Below are 13,374 nucleotides of genomic sequence, written 5' to 3'. Positions count from 1 at the left end.
TGGCTCAATGGTGTCTGATCACACACCTTTTCCCTAATGAGAGTTTTCCAGGCATTGCATTTATCCTGCATGAACTCATTACGCTTTTGTTTTTTTTCTACCTCTTAGAGGAGTTTATGTTGTGTTATGTTTTTGCTTTAACACCAGACAGGCACGTCCAAACAAATGAATCTCAATACGCGTGAGCCGTCGGGGTCTTTGTGCAGAGCTCTGCTCAGTTCAGCAACACAAATGCTCCGGGGATTAAATGTGATCCTAGCGTAAAGCACACAGATGCTCTCAATTCATCCAGGAAGAATCGGTCCACCCATGCAGAGCAGGCACAGTGTGTTGCTGGCTGTGCTGAGCCCTTTGCAGAATATGGAAAAGCTCCAGTGTTAAAATTTTTTAAAAGTCAGCAACAACATCAAAATCAATCCTCAGTGTTGTTGCAGTTCCTTTTCATGCTCTGAAGGGACAGCAGACTTTAAAACATCAATGATCTACCGTCCAGGGAAACATGAACGGACGGAACCAACGGCACGAAGACAAACCAAGGTTAGCTACGCCCCCTTAAGGCTTCACGAGGGAAACAACAACAACTCTGATCCCAAACTTCCATCTGACTCCACAGCTTTGATCAGACGTGAAACAGAAAACTCTGAACTCGCTTGATGGATAAGTATGTTGTGTTGTGTATACACAACTTCAACTTAGAGGGTAATTGACCTGCATCATGGCAGCTAAAGCTGTTGTGGGTCTGCACCCACTGTGAGGGCTGTTGGGCAGCGATGGCGTGACATCCCTGCCTCACTGGTGGCGAGGTGGTGGGAGGGCGCTCACAGGGAACCAACCGGTCGAATTCAACAAATGAAAGAATGTAAAATATAGAAGACTCTAAAAAAGTTGTCTCGTTTAAACAGGCAAACAACAGTGTCACTGCTGCGGACGTGTCACCCACTTCCCCACAAACAAGAACTCGCACAAAACTAGTTCTTATCGCTGGCACCCAGGCCAGGACTAAACGCAAGGCAGCATGTCCACTCACTGGCAGGTGGCTTCCTGCCGAACTGGATAGACCAGCAGACAGTGTGATAGACACACACACACACATTTACACACATGTACGCACACTCTTTGTGTGCGGCACAGACAACTGGTCCAGCATCTGCCCAAGGCATCTCATTCTGTCTGTCTTCTCACACCAAAGCACACTGTGTGTCTGTGTGTGTGTGTGTGTGTGTGTGTGTGTGTGTGTGTGTGTGTGTGTGTGTGTGTGTGTGTGTGTGTGTGTGTGTGTGTGTGTGTGTGTGTGTGTGTGTGTGTGTGTGTGTGTGTGACAGGCGAGGAGGTGGTTTTTGACTTGCCTACTGTTCCCTGTGGGAGAGCACCTGACAGCTACCTGAGCTCACTCTCTTTTGTACCAGGGGGAAAAGAAGTGAGTGCCAGTGTGTGTGTGTGAAGCTATCCATGGATGCATCTGTATTCCTGACAGCGTGTGTGTGTCTGCGAGGTGTTGGCATTAGGTGTCTGACTTCCAGACTTGTGCACGCACACACTTGCACACACACATGCACATGCACACGCACACACACACACACACACAGTCACTCACACTCACATACTCACACGCGCAGCCAGGTGCTTGCATGAAGGCCTTGTCATGACTGGCCCACTGCTCTGCCAACACTTCACACCACGCGCCGTGTGTTTCTCTGTGTGTGTGCATGCGAGTGTCAGTGTGTAGCGCAGAGTCGAAGCCACAGGAGCAGTGACAAGAGGTGAAATGCAATCGAACTGTGTCTCATGTGTACAAGAGACAGGGAAGGAGAGTGTGTGATAGTATGAAAAATACAATCTACAAAACCGACTGAGGCTGCAGTTAACAAAAGCAAAATAGGCAACAGGAGTAAATTCCAGTGAAGTCATCAAGCAAATGACTTTATTTAGACATTAAACACTGACAGTGAACACACCAACTGAAGAGGCAAAGATCGTGATTGCCCGCGGTGATTTGTAACCACATCTCTTCTGCAATGTTTTCCTATAAGAACATCTCACTCTAGCCTGGAGCTTAGCTGACTGACAAAAGACTGACACCAGAGCTGTGGGCTGTGTCAAAGTGAAGGTATCAAGTGCAGGCTCTCGACCTAGCATCCAAACTGCATAGTACTTATGTGGGAGTTCTTTCCTGGGAAAAAAATCCTCCTGCCACCTAAGGAAAGTTTATCTTTAGAATGGAAAGAAGCCCTCTGTGGTAAAATATGTACCGAGGTCAGAAAACAAAAGAAGACCACACACAAAAACTTTGTGTCAACGGTTAATTCCAACAGTACCTGACCCAGATACTATAATAGTTGAGACACATAGGCATTACTTTACAAGAACAACAGAAGTGATTAAAGGTAAAGCTTCTTCAGTGTAAAGCTTTTCACTGGGACAATGGCTCCAGCAGACTCCAGGAACGTCAACTGAGCTCTCTGTCCAGAAGAGCACAGTATATATTTATAATTATATATTTTTACATATATATTAGGACTACTGACATCAGAGCAGTAGTTAAAAACAATTTAGCATGGCTATAGCCTACATGAGTTATCAAAATAGAAGCTTTATCCTGAATCTGGTGGTACAGTGCCAATATTACATATGGCTCTGAGCTGTTCACTGGGACGTAAAGGTGAGTCATGGATGTATATCCAATAATATGTGTTTGACGGATTGGATGGTTATAAATTATAGTGCATCTTTCAAACAAGTTATTTTCAATGTTTGATTTGGAAGAGAATCAAAAAGTATTTAGATTAAATATTTTTTTTTCTAATCCAATGGAATACAGTTGGCCTTCTATTTAGAAAAAATGCCATGTTATTTGTATTCAGTAACTGACTACATCTCAAGGTAAACTGCCCCAGCTCTTTGTACATAACAAAGCCTATGTCTGCTGTTGTGTCCAAGCAAGACAGCTGCCTACAGCCGAGCTGAGGTGAAGACGGTGAATACTATAAAAAAATAAAAGCCTTTTTAAAGATGGATTGGTTGGCTGCACTTATATGTTCTTACACTGTGCAGTGTGGACACTGTTGACAGCGTGATGCTGTAAAACTATAGAAATACAGTAGGACAAAACAGAGAATAATAAACCACCCAGCAATTATCTATCATCTTTAAAACGTATACATCACATATTTACGTCTCTTAAGAGCTATCGAGAAACACTAAGCTTTCAAAGGTATGTGCTTCTGTTTGGGTGAATACACAGAAACACTTGAGAGTTGTCCACAATGACACCTGGTGAAAAGAAATACATTTCCACAATGAAACCTTCTTTCATTGTGGAAGAGTCTTTCAGAGTGCAACGAGTGCATGTGAGTCGGTCCATGTAGGTGTGTGAGGTATAATCTCCCTCCAGCCCTGTGGCGTTTAAAGCTTCACATCCGTGCTGTTTTTTTTTCCTTTCTATTGCAGACAGGGGAAGAAAATCCCATTGGGGAGAAAAGACAGCGTGTCCAGTTTGTGCTTGTCAAGGCAAACGTCTTGCCCAGGTAACACTTCCTCCCATGTTTAGACATCTCATCCATTAAATATGACATGATGTCGTAGCTCAAGGACGCTCTCAATGCATCAGCGTGTTATGAGAGGGAAGGGACGGCGCTGTTGTGATTAAAGGAGCAGTGAAGCAAACGTCACGGTTTGGGGAGTTGAAAGAGAATCGGACTCTTATGGCAATTTTCCCCCCAATTTTGTTGTTGTTGCCAGTTCTGATACTTCAGGATTGAGTGTTGGGCTAAAATGATTCACATGATATTGTACAAAATAATCCTGCCATGCACAGTGGAGGAATATATATTTATTTAATATTAATTATATCGTACGTGTGTAATATGTTGTGCTGGTTATCTTGCTTTTCAACATTGATTCATGCAGTGTCAGAGATTCAATAAATATTCCAGAAAGCAATAGATCCTATAACTCTTGAGATTCTTCCTACTCTGTGAAGAAAATATCCCCACAGCCAGTTGTGGTCAAAGTCATGTCTCTTTGTTTGGCTGCCTTGTTACACTTAGCTCGGACAAAGTGGAAAAAAAGGGGCAGAAATGGACAAACCTAAAATGGCTTCTTTAGGAGAGGAACACTATTCTCTGCAGGGACTAGATACCTGTCAGGTTTCAATTATTTCACTGCATTCCTGTTTGGTTCAGCCGGACAAGGACTGGGACCAGAGGAGGGGAGGGAAGGAAAGGAAAGGGAAGGTGCACATGAATAATTAACAGACCTGAACTTTACATGGGTGACAAGAATAGTTGCTGAATTACCGGGAGAGCCGGGGCAGTGATGCACAAATGGCAAATGAATAACTGGTTTTTCGCTGAAGCCAGTGGTGCTCAGTTTATAATCGGAACACCGTGGTTTCAGCGCTGATTAATGACCTATCGACTGTCAGGAAATCAGGGAACTGAAGTTGATGGAGGGAGATGCAGCTCAGTGGCATTGGGGCGACTTTGCGTTAGCGTTGAATGAGTCTAAATTCATTACGCTCTAGCACTCCTGAGGGACATCTTCCACTCTCTGGCTAATAAACGGAGCCATTCTTCTCAGCTCAGGCTAAGTAATACAGATGTGATCCTCGGGCGGGCCACCTTTTAACAGTCCTCTCTCTCTCTCCCTCTCTCTCTTCTCTCTTTAAGAGGGCTTTAGCGTCTACATCGGTGTAGATGTGCCAGAGGACCTTTGCGATGAGGGGACAGGTTACTATGGCAACAGCAAGTCACGCACTCGGTGCAGAGCAGCTTGCCTCATCCGGCTGAGTGTAAAGTTTCCACGATGCACACAGGTGGTTGGTATAGAGTAGGTGTACACGCATTTGAGGCTTCTGTGTGAGTTCACTGCCCCTATATCCCCCCCTCACAGCGCTTTTTAGAACAATATTGTTCAGTATAACAAGTATAACTACAATAACAACAATACGTTGTGCCCTGGGGGGAGAAACTGCTTCAGACAATCTAATTCTCTCACTATGGCCAAGTGCAGCACTGAGACTGAAGGGGTACTGTGTGGTTGTGGAGAACAGCAACACATCGGTGTGATATTGATTAACAGTTGCTGAGAAGTTGCCTTCCTCGCGTGTCGATAACAGGGCAGTCGTCATAACAGTCATAGGAATTACGGTGTAGTGAGTCATATCCTGTTTCTGGCAGCTCTGCATGTGATTTGCCCAATATCCCTTTTCCAACGACCAGGACCAGGACCAGGTTCCAGTTCCGGACTGGTGCTCGTGCTGGTTCCCAGTTGCTTTTAAAGAGAAGTTTACTGTAAGATTGATCAAAACCAATTTGCTAAACCTTTTGCTATACTTTTCTTCATAGATCTACAGCAATGCCTATATTTCTGTTCATTGTTTAAAAAACTATTGAGCATTCTGGGCCATAATGTATTTGCTGTCTTATGGCTCAAGTCAAATGCTACATTCTAATTTAAATATATTTATATGAATGTATATTTTATAAAAAATTGATATATTTATGTAATTGTATTCTTTGAAATATAAAACATGAATATATAGAGTTATATAAAATACACTTAAACATGTATTATTTCCAAGCACACTTTAAACTTATAATACAGTATTGTATAACATTGTCTTAAATAGAAAACTACATACAAATTCATCTCGTGTGTTAATAAATGAGTTGGGAGATTTTGCTCCCTCCCAATGTTCCCTTCATTACTAAGGCCTTGGTTGATACGATTATTTACAGGAACGAGACCTGAGTTCCAAAGTGATGTACTTTGTCTTTACAAGGGATTGAATTAAGAGAAAGACACGGCGGGGTGGTCAACAGTTACACCTGGTCAAATCTGTGAAGGGAGAAAGCAGCCCTGCAGGGCCTCTATTGATCCCTGGTGTGTGGTCGTCAGGGGGCCGATGCAGTCAATTATTGATCCTCAGTGCAATCATACAAGGCCCAGCGTGAAATAAAGAAAACAGCTGCTCACAAAGGAACAGCCCACCTTACCAGCTCAATATGAGAAAAAAGCGGTTAAATGAAAAGAAAGGGGGTGAAGGAGGGAAAGAAAGGAGACTCTTTCAAAGCAGTTCCAGAAGAAAACAACTTTTCTCTTGTCCTGCTTTTCCAACCGTGCTGTTTTTATCAGGGCAACAGCAGAATGAACAAATTGTTCCAAAACAAACTGTAAAGAGCTATTCGTTTACTTTCTCTTTGCCTTTAGCTGCACTTCTTCGCTTGAAGATGGAGGGTCCTCGAGTATGGGAGTATGCCTTTGCATGTGTGTGTGTTTGTTTGGTTGTGCAAGCTGGTACAGTATTTTCCCAATCCCATGCATAAAGGGAGCAATCAATTCCGCTCTTCTCCTCCTCGCTGAATGCAACACATAGGCTGGTACAGCGGAGCGCCTGGGTCCTGACCTCACTAACACGCAGGATGAACTCATTTACAAACAGCAGCTTCTCGCCGTGCACACAGCAGAACTACACAGGATCCCAGAGAACGAGAGATAAAGTTGGAGTCAGAGAGTCAAGCCAGGGAGAGGGAGGAAAAGGGAGGCAAGAATAGCTTTTCCTGAGAGAACGCGGGAGAGAAAGAGAAGTGAGGGGAGGTTAAAGAGACATTTGAGGGGCAGAGGGAAAGAGCCTACATTTCAAGCACGTCCGAGTTTATACACATGCCTCATTCAATCCAGTAGGTTAAAAAACATGAGCTGCAAATACTCTCTAGGCCTTAATTGATTCAGAAACAATGTGCAATCGTTTCTTACTAACAAAATAAGAATATAAAGTTCCAAACGTACACCCACTGTGTCTTCGTACAATTGGCTTCAAAACAGCAGAGTTAGTTTGCTTTATTTTCCACTCTGCATGAAAAACAGTAGGTCTTATTTTAAATGAATTGTAACTCTGCTTGTTACTGACTTTGTTGTTCAGTCACCTCAGTAACTACTGTTGCTGCTCCTCTGAGGTTTTGTCATTGCTATATGCAGTCTCCCCTGCCTATGGTTACTTTTTTTACCTTTAATGAAGTCCCACTGGCATTAAGCATAAATAAACACACCACACCAAAGCTACAGTGAATAATACACAAAAATATGTATTCTTTAGGTTATTGTTTTCAGTTTGGGCAGATTCGTATGGGAACAGTTGGACTCCTGCAGAGAAGAACTGAGCAGAAATAGTTCAAAGTTGTCACAATACAGTTAAAAACAGCAGCAGTTGCATGTTCAAGAGACAAATGAGTGAAGACTTCATATAGCTCTCAAGTGACAAAGCCCAAAAGAAAGTGATGAAGTTAAGCATAGATAGGATGTGAGGGTGGATAGATGAGCCAACAAAACATCTGACCCTAACGAGCGTGAAACTGTTCATGTCTCCTTTCCAGTTTTATAGCACAGCCACAATTATTTCTTAACCCTAAACACATGTTGACAATTGTAACATGACGACAAAGGTTCCCTTGCCTCAATGACGCAATCCTTTTTAACCCAAGCCACAGTCTTTCCCAATTTTGTACCTAAATATGACCAAACCTAAACCGGAGCAGATTTCCTTTTAAATTACAAGGCAAAGACGCATGACATCAAAGAAATGGCAGAAGCTGATTGACTTTTAGTTTAGCGTATAAGGGTAAGTATTTAACTTAAGATGACAAATATCTTGAGCTCAACTAGCTTTCCTTGGGGCAAAGTGGCAAGTCAATTCATGGCGAAAAACACATTTCTTTGCACTCACACACTCGGGTGTGAGAAGCCTGAAGTTGTTTTTCTTTTCGTTCACACCGTTTCGGGCTTTTGAGAACACAATGATTGCCAAAGCAATTAAACTGAGACCTTGATGAGAGAGCTCTCAAAGTATATTACAAAACCAACCCTGGAGCTACTTATGGTCGGTGTATGATCAGCCAGCCATTCAACCCACATAAAGTGGATAATCATCATGGGTTGTAGCCACTGTGATTTATTGATTATCTATTGACCCTTGTTCATTTAGCCAGAATGATGGCGGGAAGACTTTAAATTGTGCAGTGCAATAAACCAAAACCACTTAGACCAGAGTAAATACAATGTGGGTATTGAAATATGTTAACAAGTTATTGGTCTTTTCCAATCTTTTCTTTTTTTTAACTCATATGTTTGAGGTCTCAGAATATAGCAGATGCTGCGTCTTCATAAATCAGGCCTGAAATACGACAGCTCCTGACAGGTGAGAACATCTGCCTAATCACGCTTGTTATGGGAGAATAATACATGAAGGTTATTTGAAGAAAAACATTTGGTTAACTTTCACAATCAGGACGGGACAAGAGCGACAAAACTAAACAAAAACTTGGAGGAAAGAGAACGATGTTGTGAGTATGATAGAGTGAACGTGACCAACACAGGAAACTGCACTCCTCCTCATTCTGACAGACTTAGAGACCATACTTGGCTAAAGAGCTTCATATGAACACGACCTATGACTGCTAAGTGTCAGTGGTTTGCTCTCACAAACTGAGTGGGCGCCATGTGGCAATCACATCACAGATACCCCAACGGGTTGACGTCAAGAAAAGTGACACATCCAGTATTATAACGTTTGCCATAGATTTGTTTTCATAAAAGCCGCGAAACAAACGTTAGCTACGCCTCCTCCTCTGAGAATTAAAATGAATATTTAATGGTAAACCTCCTGTGAATACAGCACCTTGGGCTCTATTTCCCTGCATGTACAAAGACGACGTAGGCACAAATGCAGCTTTTTTTGCAATTTTCCTTGGGCACAGGTCCAGTTTTTTTGCGTCTCTGTCTGTTTGATCATTTCTTGCCCTGAACTAACGGCTTTCTGCTGAGGTGGGAGGAGAGGTGCAGCTCACAGGCTGGGTTTCTGCTTATTAGACAGCACAGTGGAAATTTGGTTGAACTTGAATTTTGCGTGAAAACCGGCTCATATTTTTTATCGGAAACACATTCGTTCTTACACTCTTGGTATGGGCGTGCAGCATCTGAATACCATATCAACTTAAAAGTAAACCTTGAAAACACATCGGAACTGAATTCATGGCAAAAAATGAAATGTGAAACTATTCACTGAATGATTAAGTCATAATTTAGAAAGATAAAACAAGCTATTGTTATTTACATGAGTGCACAGGGTCCTTTCTTTGTGTGATGCAGCTGATACAGATGTTTGACAGACAGCAGCTCCGGTCTTCTTTGCTTCTGGTTCATTCCAACACACTTGGCCCAGGCTGCTGTCTGTTCAGCAATACCTGCAGTTTCATCTCCACCTGAGAGCCAGCTATAAACTAAACAGGTCTTTGTGCCCACAGGAGGATTCCTCATGCACACGTACGGCCTTTTGTTTACGTCAACTCTATTGAATTCAAGATCCAAAACACTTGTACACCAAGTATCTGGGGTGTGCAGATATTGAATCACGAATCTGCATGATTTATTTATTTGACCCAACTCTGTAATTCTTTAACTCTTCCACGGGAGAAGGATGGTTGCTATAGTTACAGTGGCTATCCATTGCCCATGCATTGTATGAGCAGAATGTAGTGTGTTCTCAACAGATGTTATTTAGCTGGGCCCGGTCAGTTATGAGTGAAAATGAAGTCAATAGGTTTCAGCGTTGGTAGTTTCGCCCTGTGCTTCTTATTACTAAGATGTGTTTGGTATTTATTGATAGGAGAGATTTAAAAGTGTCACAGGGCAGAGAGTGCAGTGTAGATCACGGTCTGATCCTAACCTATGGAGTTGCTGAGGACTGAAGCCTCAGGAGCCTCCAATATCTCAACTGGTTGAGTGGGTGCTCCTGTTTTTCTAGTTCTCTCTCCAAGCTTCCCTCCGCCCAACCTTATCAATAATAGATGGTTTGGTGGCAGAGCCTTATTCTGTCACCTCACATCTTCTCCAGAAACTCAGCAGCAGGCAGCCAGAGATTCTCCTCCAGCGGAGATTACAGCTGCTCTGCAATATACATGAAGAAAACCAGCATGGCTGCCTGCATGCTCCTGAATTCAATTATTCAGCTAAGCCACTATTACGAGGAGCGGAGCCCTCTTTTGTTCACGTCTCCGAGCTCATTGTCTGAGCTCACCGTCATCTTCCAGAGACCTGGGATGGGCTCCTTATATAAAGACCTGGTTTTCCTATTAAACACACACTCACAGCGGAATCTTTATGCTGGCTAATTGCAAGTAGGCATTGTGTGGGAGTGTGAGGGACGATTCACTTTCAGACATGCGGAAAACGGATGCAAAGACACGCACATGCTGACGCATGTAATGATGCACGCTGAAGCACACACACACACACACACAAACACTGATCACACCACAGTGGCTACAGCTAATGCCGTCTCATGTTGTTCACGCCTGTCTTCTATTCTCTGCACTCTTTTTCGCTCCATCCCACACCAACATCATTAAATGTTTCATGGTTCCATTTCCTCTCACGTTAATACATTATAAAAGGAGTGTTCATGAGGAACGGAAGCAGCAGACACAACACACCTCTACAGTTTCTATGAGAAAAACTAAAAAGGGATAACTAGGCAGCCATGCCCACTTTGCCCAGAGCTGTCGGCTTCACCTCGCAGCCACAGCCAATTAGGAGAGAGACAGCGGCTTTCCCCAGAGGTCATCCGCCAAAATTAGGCCAGGCCGTTTTCACTAAGGATTTGAGTGCTACCAGAGTTACAAAAAAACAGATATAAAAATGTGAGGCACCTTAGACTAACTTTGGGACCCTCATCCCAGCAGACACTTCCCAACAGGTCTGACTGAGTCATAGACAAATTATTTAATTGTTTTCTATCCATACTTTTATTTCCTGCATTAAATCCTCTCTATCTGGGCATTAAACATCATACCTGCATCGACAGCTCTTGTAATTGTAGTAAGCCATAAACAAAACTGAGCCTTTATATAATAAAGCAGGAAGTAAATGTCGCAAACAAAAGTTTTCTGCTCATCAAAGACCATTTAAAACACTGGCTTTGGCGCTGACTGGAGGTTTGTCTAATATTTATGTAGCATGTGGCATGACAGGCGTTCTGATGATATTCCGTGCCTGTTGACCACATCTGTATATAAAGATGGATGACTTGCATCCACACAGATACGAATTTGTCTGTCTTGCACAAATGACCTTATTTAAAGCCACAGTCTGCACAGCAGTGATCAGCGAATGGAGCCATGGCATCAAGGGTCCACCGATTCATCTGATTTATTTAAGTGTTTTCTGTCCCATCTGCTAACATGGAGAAGGCAGGAGTAATGAGTTCCACTCCTGTCAGCCACCAGGGGGAGAGTGAGACACTATTCCTTAACTTTTTAGGAGCTGTCGTGTCATCAATTTTTTATACAGGCTATCCGGTTAACTTGCATTTTTAGTGTTAAGTGTTTTCTGCAAAAGTCCCATTCTGGCTTGTTTGTTTTTACCCATAATGCATCTCTTTGTCAGGCTGGAGTTAGCAAAGAGAAACTTTGTTATATTCTCTGGGGTTGCTAGGTCTCTCTCCATCCCAAATACTTGCTGAACAAATTTAACACAAATTTATACAAATTTAATACAAACATGTAATTTGAGATGATTCTGTAACAAGCTACAGACGACCACAATTCAGGTTCTCCAAACTGTGAGTGCCGGCCAAAGGAGCTAATTTAACGCATTTTGAGGAATTATGGTTCTTTAAAAGTGACATCTCTCTGATGGCAAATACTGCCTGCATGCCAGATTGCTTTATTTAACTGAATTTCCCAAACACCTGCACTTGTAATAAGTAGAAAATTATGTTTTTCATTTTAAATCAGTAAAAATGAAGCAGCCTAGAGTACCTGAGTTATTCTATGATTGCAGCTTCAAATACACAAGGTTTTTTATACTTTGCATGCCATGTTCTTTTTGCTGCAAAATATCAGTTCACATCACTTGCTGAGTGAGGGGCTTAGCTTTTGATGGTTTGAACATGTGACCACTTCAAGCCACTTATTTGAACCGCCAAATCACTCCGCCAGATATTCCCATACGACGATAAGTCAGTGTTTCTGGTTGCTGTTGCTCCAGGGGTCTCAGGCCGTCGGCAGTTTCCTTTAAAGCAAAGAGCTGGAGAGGAAGCCGAGCCTCCATGCTGGCTCCCACCATGGAGAGTAGAGGGTGCTCCTTTTTTTCCAGGATTTCTGGAGGGAGCCCAAGTCGGTGGCAGATGGCAGCAGGATGAGACTCAGAGACAACCTGGGGAGAGCTTGGAAGGCGAGCCAGGAAGTGGCAGCTCTCAAGTGCTGAGCTGGTCTGCGCTGAATAAAAGGGAGATGGCCGGCTCCATATGCTGCGTATCGCTATGCCTAATCACATCGAGGTGCCCATGGACCCGCTGCCATTGTCACTGGAGGGAATTCAGGATAGTTTAAAAATAAATTACCATTTTTGTGGGCAAAAGCATGTTGAATTGTGTTTCTAAGCAGGAGTGGGAGCCAACTAGCCTTTTGCCAATTGGAATTAGTGCCACCATATGGGAGAAGTGAAAATAGGACGGGGGATTCTTCTTGATGTCTACATTTAGAAGGGAATTTCAGGTCCAGGAGGTAAAGGACATTATCTTCCCCTAAAGCTTATAGATTAATATTGATGTGCCTGGCTGAAAAGCCCCGGGAGGAAGTATCGAGCGTAAAGAGCTTCGCCCAATCATAAGGGGGTTGATGAATGCAGCCCCTCAAGGGAGATGCCTTGGCCGGCTGAGCCATGGGTGCCCTGGTTTTGTACTCATCCATAATGATCCCTATGGGTCTAGCCGTTAGTAGGGTTCCCCCCTTTCTGTTGCTCTCTTGGGCAGACAGAGCACTATATCATTTCCCTCTGCCCCTCCCTTATCCCCTCCTCCCATCCTCCACTCCTCCCCACTCACTCTCTGGTCAATAGCCTTTACCCGTTGATCGATAGAGTCACAAATCACTTCATTTTATTTTTCTCCTCCTTCCCTCCTCCCTCTTCCACTGGTGCCCATTATAGCCAACGATAGGGCACATAAAGATTAGGGATTGTTACCTCATCTTAACTGCTGGATCACTTGTTACTTGTGCAAACATAGAGTAAGAAGCAAATAGAGCCTATTAGAAGACCATCTGTAATTCAGACCAGCCCAGCTCCTTTAAATCCTGTCACCATTGCTGTTCTACATGCACACACCAACTCACATACACACTTCTGGACACTTTCATCACAGCCTCTCTCTGTTAATAGCCCTGAAGGGTGAATGTAGCGTATGATTGTGTTATTTCCAGGAAATCAAAGTGCAGTGTCGGCTGCCTATTCATCATGTAGAACTTTTTCTCTGAGATACCTAAGAGGCCAAATAATGTTCACACGTACACACACCCACACACACGCACACACACACAC

General features: G+C 43.2%; 1 protein-coding gene across 2 annotated transcripts in view; it reads right to left on the bottom strand.

Annotated features, from left to right (window-relative positions):
* Positions 1 to 13,374, bottom strand: part of agrn (agrin) — a 167,409-nt gene that overhangs the window by 117,351 nt on the left and 36,684 nt on the right. The window lies entirely within an intron of this gene.

Source organism: Limanda limanda, chromosome 7, assembly GCF_963576545.1.
Source record: "Limanda limanda chromosome 7, fLimLim1.1, whole genome shotgun sequence".
Classification (NCBI taxonomy): domain Eukaryota; kingdom Metazoa; phylum Chordata; class Actinopteri; order Pleuronectiformes; family Pleuronectidae; genus Limanda; species Limanda limanda.
This window is presented reverse-complemented; position numbering and strand designations above follow the sequence as displayed.